Source organism: Ictalurus punctatus, chromosome 21 (assembly GCF_001660625.3).
Source record: "Ictalurus punctatus breed USDA103 chromosome 21, Coco_2.0, whole genome shotgun sequence".
Lineage (NCBI taxonomy): Eukaryota > Metazoa > Chordata > Actinopteri > Siluriformes > Ictaluridae > Ictalurus > Ictalurus punctatus.
Window position 1 is genome coordinate 19,932,501 of NC_030436.2, and position 7,500 is coordinate 19,940,000.

Below are 7,500 nucleotides of genomic sequence, written 5' to 3' on the forward strand. Positions count from 1 at the left end.
AATCAGTAACTCCGCCCCGTCACTGATGATTCTCCTATAGCAGCAGTGCACACAGGGCTTTATTCCTCCCCCTTATTATCATCATTTATTATATTAAAGCTTGGATTTGTCACACACACACACATTTGCGAAAACAAACCAGCGCTAAAACAGCCTGCAACACAAAGCCACACACACACACACACACACACACACACACACACACACACACAGAGGAAAGTGGTAATGTTCTAGACCACTGAGCCGCTGCCACGGATGTGGTAACACACATTCAGCCAACGCGTGGGTTTGTATATGAGTGTGAGTGAAGCGAGTGGTTTCTGCTTTAACTGTTACTAAGAATGTGTGTGTGTGTGTGTGTGTGTGTGTGTGTGTGTGTGTGTGTGTGTGTGTGTGTGGTTTGTAAATCGGGTGCTTAAGTGAGACACAATATCTCAATGGCTGTCACACAGGATGTTAACCATCTCTCACACACACACACACACACACACACACACACACACACACACACACACACACACAGTGCAGAAACTAGCATGTGCACAACGTACAAAATGACATTTATATGTACATATGCATACATGTGTGCAGAATCACACACACACACACACACACACACACACACACACACACACACTCATGTACGTTCCCCTTGGGGGGGTCTCGACGACCATCTGCTCAAACCACACAACCTTTAGAGTTTCGGGAATAATACGACTCCTCGTGGACCTGCTTCACTTCTGTAACCGTCATGATTAAACATCCTGTCATTGCTTCTCATAAAACCCTGACTAACTCGTCCACACACACACACACACACACACACACACACACACCCTTCTGGCTTGTGTGCCGCATTTTCTGGACTACTCTGGATCTGCTTAGAGGAAAAGGAAAAAAAAGAAAAGAAAATCAATATATCAGCCGCTGTTCTATCAATGGCGTCACTGTCACCGAATGCACTTCCCCCGTGACCCCTCGCGCTCCGTTCAACACGTTCAACACGTTCACGGTGAAATGTTTCGCATGCGTCCGGCGAGTCTGGTGCAGATGTTTTGGGCTGCTGCTGTATCTTCAGTGTTCCTGCGAGCAGTGAGCGGTTGTGCGCTGCACCGGAGGACGACGCTGCTACTGCTAGCCAAGGCTGCATGCTGATTATAAAGATTAACGCGCGAGTCGTCCGGGGTCGGAGGATTCAGGACGACAGACCGATAGACATGACCGAATGAAGGGGTGTATATATAATAATAATAATAATAATAATAATAATAATAATAATAATGACGTCGCAACAGAAAGCGCCTCGGAAAGCAGTGTCTCTCGGGCGAAGCGAGGGCCGCGGTAAATCAGGGTGACGTGAAGATCTTCAGAACCCTTTCCACTCGGGAACGGTGCGAACGCTAAGAAAATCCCAGCGGGCGTTTTTTTATTTATAGGACAGCTGCGACGTGGCCGAGTGGAAGCTATGAGAACACGACGCTATAGTTTGCTGATTTGGTCAAAACAAACCGCAGCTAGCGGAGAAGCACGCCGTACACACGTCTCATGGTTTAGAAAAGACGGCGACACACGTGAAAGTGCTGGAGTATCCGGACCAAGCGTTTGATCTGTCCACGTGTCAGCGTGGAGAAAAGCCCCGTCTTCCTTCACCAGTAGATCTGTTTAAAAACACCGCCGTAAGGCAGGATGTCGTGTGGCGTGACGACGTGAGGAGCCAAATACCAAAATAAACATTGAGGTACACGTCAGTCGTCCTGCAGTGGTGTGGCGCTTAGCGTCATGGTCTCCGAGGCTTGATGGTCCCCAGTCCGAGGCCCTGACTTTGCTTTTTCGCGTTAGCTTTAGCTCTGGATTAAAAGTGAAAAGTCTTATAAGACCAGACTCTTGTACGAGATCTTGTGACTCAACTAGACGGACGTGATCTCTCAGTCAAGAGGCTGCGGGACGTAAGCAACGAAGAGTTGTGAAGAGTTGTTGGTATTGAGGAAGGAGTCTGTAAGGTTTAGGGATCCGAGTGGTAAATGTTTGTGGGTGTTGGAGTCGCAGGAGATGAGCAGCAAAGGTTTGGGACTTCTCGGTGTTGAGGAACGAGGGCTGGAGTCTAGACTTATACATGTGGCATCGTATGCCCCAGTGGTCACCAACACTGTTCCTGGAGATCTACCTTCCTGCAGGTTTCATCTCCAACACACCCGTTTCAGTTGATCGACAACCTCTCAAGGCGACGATGCCATGGTCCCGTGGGAGCCGTCATGGTTGGAGCTCAAGTCTTCAGGAAAGTAGATCTCAGGGAACAGGGTTGGAGACCACTGGTGTATAAGCTGCCATGAATTGAAAAACCTGGCAACGTCCGGACCGTTGTAGGTTGTGAAACTGTAATGGGGCGTGTTGGCTTTGTACTCTTAATGTTCTAGCATTTATTTTAAAAAATCATTTCAATTTGGCAAAGAAACCCCCATTTTATGAAGATTCCATCAGACTGCAATGGTTTCTGGAATCCATGTTAACGCTGACTCCCTTACCTACCTGCCATCTAGTGCGCTGAAAACACGATTTAATGCTTGTAAGGGTCTGGGTCTTCACCCAAGAGGAAAGGGAGTGTGAAAGATGGAGGATGAGTGTGCTCTGGATGACTGAGAACTGCGTGCTGAATCCAGCTCCTTCAACACACCATCAGTTCTTATGCTTTCTGTTAGTATTCAACCTCTGGGTTGCTGAAAGAAGAGAGAGGTCAAAATCCATCACCTCTTTGTCTTTGGGGGTTTTTTTGCTGCATTTTTTGGTGCTCCACCTCCGACCTCACCGCACCACCAGCTCTCCTCAACTGGTTCTCCGCAAGCCCCTGCACGCCTCCATCCAGCACCTCACTCAGGGACGAGCCAGATCCAAACCCGCCAACTCTCACATCGGAGCGTCTAACCTCGCTTCTAACTTTCATCTTTTAAAACTGGAAACCACTAAAAAAACAGGGATATATTACATTAATGAAACAGGCACTAGATAAATACATTAAAGACAATCAATCAGTCGGTAATTTAATAAGCTGGCAAGCCCATATAGTGCCCCGAGCTCCCTGGGACAGGCTCCAGGCTCCCCGTGATAGATAGCTGCCTACATACACACACTTACACCTCAAATGCTCAGTGAAAGAATCAGTCAGTCTTGCAGAATATTGCAAAAGACCGAGTTGAATATACGACGAGGAAATAAAACGAAGCGGGAATTCAACGAAAGGAGAGACGCGAGACATCCTCTCTCGGAATCAGAGCGAAGGCTGAAAATAAAGCCGAGACGAGTCCCGTTTCTCCTAAAACACGTCCACGCCGGGGCACATAACCCACCGCGCCGACGTTAGCTCACCCGGCTCTAAAATTCCAGACTCGGAGATGTGAGTAGCTGATGCAGATTGACAGCTTAGCGAGCTCGACCCACAATGCAAATCTTTGCTGTCTGAAAGCAAGCAAGCGAGCTAAGGAAAAGCTGTGCACGCCGCTCACGGAGAGACGGCCTGCATGCCGGTATCCCGAAATCGTCGTCGGGATCACCACTTCCCTTTTGCTCAGAGAGCAAAACGTCTGGAGCCCGTGACGTCATGACGTGGGCACGTATCACAAAATCTCTTCCCCGACCTCTCGGCCGGTCGACCGACACACCAGAGGGAGTTCGACTCGGTCGGGAACGATCTTCGCTCGCGTGCTAATTTCTGTAAAAACTCCGAACGCGCTGAACGTCCTCGTTTCTCTCTTCTGCGCTCGATAAAAAACAAACAAACACGTCCACACGGAGCGTCTGCGTGTGCCGGCGGATTGAGAACATTTAAGTAAAATCACTGGCAAACAAATCGCGGCGCGAAGACGCGGGACGCGTGTGGTCGCAGGATTCATCGTGGTGCGGGGCGTGTACGTGGGGACGCCCGTTGGTTGCCGCAGGCCTTGTTTTTGCTAACAATTTACCGGCAGTTGAGCGGACCGCTTCTCCAACTGTCAGAGAGACGGGCGCTTTTGTTAACGCCATGAAAGGCTGGAGCGTGCTACAGGCTGCTGCTGGAGATGTGGACAGATGGGGGAGGGGGGGGGGGGGGGGGAGTGGAGTGGCAGAGGAGGATAAATCAGATAAAATACCTACCTATTTCAACGTGCACTTCATCATGTGGTTGGGAGAACAACGCTGATCCCTGTAGATCCTCCTCATGTCCTACACACGGCAGTGCTGCCTGCTCCCGACACAGCTGATCCAACTCATCGACTAATTCGCAGCCCTTCCTGACAAGACCCTCGATTTGTGACTCATTTTAACACTTTTTTTAATGTCACAGACTTTGAAATGAGCGACACCGGTCATTTTCTACATCAGCTAAAGTCTAGAGCAAATTTATAATATTTGGAAAGTGATGTTATACTCGGGCGTCCACGTATTTTTGCTCACAGCCGCGTGGAGTCCATGGCCCTGGATGTCCGGCCGTCCTCTATAGTTGAGGACGGAGGCTTCAGAAACCTGAGGAATTCCCTCGGGCCAAAATACACGATACGGAATAGGCGGAAGCTTCCCGAGGCCGCGTTGCCCGAGGTGTTTAGTCTGCCAACCGAGCAGCAACTTCAGACACGGTGTCGCAGCGGCGGGGTTCGGACAAGGGCGGGGTGCGCGTCGTGCTTCCAGACGATGCAAGAAACATAATCCAAGCACTTGACGTGCGTTACAGCTGCTTGTGCATCACTGATGTGGCGGCAACTGCCAGGAAGACCTTCGGACATTTTAAACACGTATTCGCGACTTCCTGACGTTCGGGAACGGTCCGGGAAAAGACTGCAGCAAGAGGTTCTGACCAAATGGAACAGCACATACTAACTATATGCTGCGTTCGCTGGTGGGGCGGAGACCATCAAGACGTGGCTCGGGGGCCTACGCCGCGGAACACGGGCTGCCTCGTGGATCCGGGGTCCATTTTGCGTCGAAGAAAAGTAGTTTGTATACGCCGTCAATTATAGTTCTGAGAAAGAAAATCGGAATCGGCAAAAATAATTGCCGACGGGTCACACACAGGTCACACCGAGTATAACCGAGTTTCCCGACGTCTTCAGGACAGAGGAGTTTTTTCGGGGGGGTTTTCTGTTTGTTTTAAATTTATTTTGCTAGAAATAACTTGTTTCACGGATGTGCCACAACATTACACGAGGGAATAAATAAACGGTTGTAATCATTGGCAAATTGCTGTGGTATAAGAGAGAGAAATCATTTTGGCTATAGCTCACTCCCCGACAGTGTAGAGATTTTCTGCCTACACCATCACTGCTGACAACGCGCGAGCGCGAGAGAGAGCGCGCGCGCGAGAGAGAGCGAACGAGAGAGAGCGAGCGAGAGAGAGAGAGAGAGAGAGAGTGAAAACGGACGTCTAGCCCTTCACCCATCTGTTTTATTCATACATCAGCACTGAGGGAGCGAGTGAGGGGGCGGAGCGGCCCAGAAATATCTCTGACTCATCACAGTTTATTTATGCTCCAAAGACTTATAGTACATATTCTTTTTTCACCACACACACACACACACACACACACACACGCACTAAATTATTAGATACTTCATTCTAACAAAACCGCTTGACACACACAAACCATCCACTCAGGAAACACAACTTCCAGCCAAAAAGTAGCCGTACTGTAACCTGACTCAACATTTCAACTACACCCTCCCACACACACCCACACACACACACACACACACACACACACACACACAATAAACCTAGTGATGACTGGGCAAAACAGAGTCCTCCTTGGCGCCTAAACTGCACAGTAAGGTTCTTGGTCTCCAGCACACCCGAGCCGAGCCTGGCGATACGGGCGCGATGGGAATATAATGTAAATAAATGGCTCTCTGCTGATTAGCTCTCACTACGCCGCGCTCACGCTGTCCGTACTGTACCTTTCAATATACCTTAAAACTCCGGCCGGTGAAGCCGTGCCGCTCCGCCGCAGTGTTCCGGAGCGCCGTGACTGGTGCGTGTCGGATTGCGTGAACGCGCCCGGGTTCTCCGCCAAGCGTGATCGCTGGCAAACTGCTGCGGCGCGAGAGGAATAAAACACTCGGGGTGGTGCGGTTATGGGAAAACGATCGACCTCGGGGCTGGAACGTTGACTCCGCTTCGTACGCCGTCCGTCACGGGTGGGTTCACCGTAACCGCCTGCCCTCGAGCGTTTTACTCCGTACCGTATCGATGTTTGTTTCGTGAACGTCACAGCTCACTGAACATTATGAGGACGTTAACAGTGCAGAGGCGCCGCTCTCACTGGTCTCGACGAACGCACTGAACCAGCTAACTCGGGCGTCATAATCCGGGATTATGACCCATTTCACTGTTAGGATTATCAGGTTTCTGGGCATCCAAAATATAGGAATGAGCAGCGAGTTAATGAACTGATCGTTTAACCAGCCATTACTCCTCACACACACACACGTTCTCAAACAATATATCATTTAGCTGAAGAAATCAGCCAGTATAAAGGGTCCGCGGACTAATCCACGCCGGCGGACATTACCGTACACCTATATACGAGCACTTCCGCTGTAAACCGACTGTAATCGAAGACTCCGTGTATCCGTCTTCATGCCTCATGCTACCCGTCACACAGCGAGATTAAAAACACAAAGAGCGCACGCGGACACACAAACGCGCGCGGCGCAGCGGCCGAGATGAGTCGCGACGACGCCTCGCCTCTCGGTGGACAAAATCAAAACCCTACCGAAAGAAAACCCTTCAACCAAACTGCATCACTGCTTTGATAACGCTTCCCGGAGCCCGATCGGCTCTTCCCGAGGTCCGCGTACTGACGGAACACCGTCCTGTGAGGCTCTGGTCTGACTGCACAAGGTCACCAGCACTGTCAGATAGAAAGGTACGGTACAGGTACATTTAGATTACATTCCCTGAGGTATTAAAAGGTACAACGCGGTGCTCTAATTCTGTACTTTTAAAAAAAAAAAGGTACACCGTGTCCTCCAGGGCCTCGATAAAGATAAAGATACAAAACTGGGTACTCCTGAAAAAAATTTAATCATATTAGAACCTTAAAGGGACTATTTAGTACTCATTCGTCCCGCAGGTGTTGGAAGGAACCGACAGGAATGTTAGTGAGCACCACGTACACGCCCGGATTGAAAAAGCAACCCCAGACCATAACACTTCCTCCACAGGCTTGTACACTACGCGTGATCGCTTCACGCGCCGCACATAGGTGAAGAGGGTAACAGGGTGAATCTGGACTCATCAGACCACGTGACCTCTTCCCATGGCTCCACAGTCCAATCCTTACGCTCCCTAGCCAAGCCGTTTTATTTATTTATTTTGTCCGATCATCTTCACGAACACGTACGTGGCTTTCACGTGGCCGCACGGCTGTTTGGTCCCGATCCTCTAACCTCTCGGCGCGTTGTGCGCGTGGAAATGCTTTCGCTTTCACGAATAACCACGGCCGCGTGTCCGGCTGTCGATTTCGTTCGTACCAT

The 7,500-nt window shown here is 50.0% G+C and overlaps 1 protein-coding gene across 3 annotated transcripts in view; it reads right to left on the reverse strand.

Moving 5' to 3' along the window:
- The window catches only part of cacna1da (calcium channel, voltage-dependent, L type, alpha 1D subunit, a), an 84,922-nt gene that overhangs the window by 71,294 nt on the left and 6,128 nt on the right, over nucleotides 1-7,500 (reverse strand). The gene's annotated exons all lie outside the window — the stretch shown is intronic.